This window comes from Octopus bimaculoides, chromosome 13 (assembly GCF_001194135.2).
Source record: "Octopus bimaculoides isolate UCB-OBI-ISO-001 chromosome 13, ASM119413v2, whole genome shotgun sequence".
NCBI lineage: Eukaryota > Metazoa > Mollusca > Cephalopoda > Octopoda > Octopodidae > Octopus > Octopus bimaculoides.
In genome coordinates, this window is record NC_068993.1 from 21,800,099 (window position 1) to 21,801,327 (window position 1,229).

The following is a 1,229-nucleotide window of genomic DNA, read 5'->3' on the forward strand; positions in this document are numbered from 1 at the left end:
CCCCCCCCCGGGCCAATATATACTGTCTGCACTTCATTGAGCTTTGCAAACTGATAGCGCTTGGCTTGAAATTTCTTTCAGCATTCAAATGTATGTTATTTTTAGCTCAGCCCCCCTGAATATTGCGTCCAATTCCTGTTGCAGTTGCGTACATTTTCGTGGGTTCTGTATCCTCTGACAGGCTTTTGCATCATCAACATAGATAACAAGGGTGGCTACCTGAGCAGCTCAGGGCATATCTGAGAGGGACATTACGAATAACAGTGGCCTAAAGAGGAGATGAATATATGTCTGTTCGTATGTATACCACACGCGCACACACACGCACATACGCACACATACATACATTCACACATATATACATTCAAGCATACATACATACGTACAATTGCATACACACACATACGTAGGTATATATATATATATATATACATATATATATATATGCATATATATATAATATATATATATGTATATATATATATATATATATATATATGTATGTATCTGTATGTGAGCATGTATGTCTGTATTTGTGCCTGAGCTTGTTCTCCACCACCGCTTGATAACCAATGTTGTACTTACGTCCTATAAGCGGTTCGGCAAAAAATCCGACTGAATAAGTACCAGGCTTTAAAAAAATGATCTTGAGAGTCAATTTATTCGCCTAAAACCCTTGAAGGTGGGGCCTCACCATAGCCACAGTCAAATAATAGATACTATTAAAAGATGAAAGATTTTTGCTTACACACCGCCTATATATGCGCATGTGTGTGTGTCTGTGTATAAGTGATTTCGTTTTCATTGACTTGGCTTGGACATAATGTTCGAATAAGTAGGTACCAACAATAATATTTTTGATTTAGTTTTCACCCTGCAGCATTGGGTTGTGTATAGTTGATTGAATCACTGTTGTATGCACTGAACCATCGCTCTACATTAGTTGTATACTACTAACACTTAATCTATTAACCTTTGAGCAGGGAAAGTTAATTGTAAATTGAACACAACATAATAAAGTATTTCGTGTAATTTTTCCTTCAACTTGTCGCTTTAACAGCACAAAAACGCATTGATTTGCTTGAAATTATCTTAATGCATCGTAGATTGATGAGACGTATGTCTTGAAGGAACAAAATTACTATATAGAATTAATTACGTGGAGTTGCTTCTTAATATTTCTTATTAACGGGAATACAAGACCATAATGTGTGTATATATATATATAT

At 35.5% G+C, this 1,229-nt stretch overlaps 1 protein-coding gene across 1 annotated transcript in view; it reads left to right on the plus strand.

The window, feature by feature from the left end:
- The window catches only part of LOC106873202 (FMRFamide-related neuropeptides), a 54,806-nt gene that overhangs the window by 10,720 nt on the left and 42,857 nt on the right, over positions 1–1,229 (plus strand). The window lies entirely within an intron of this gene.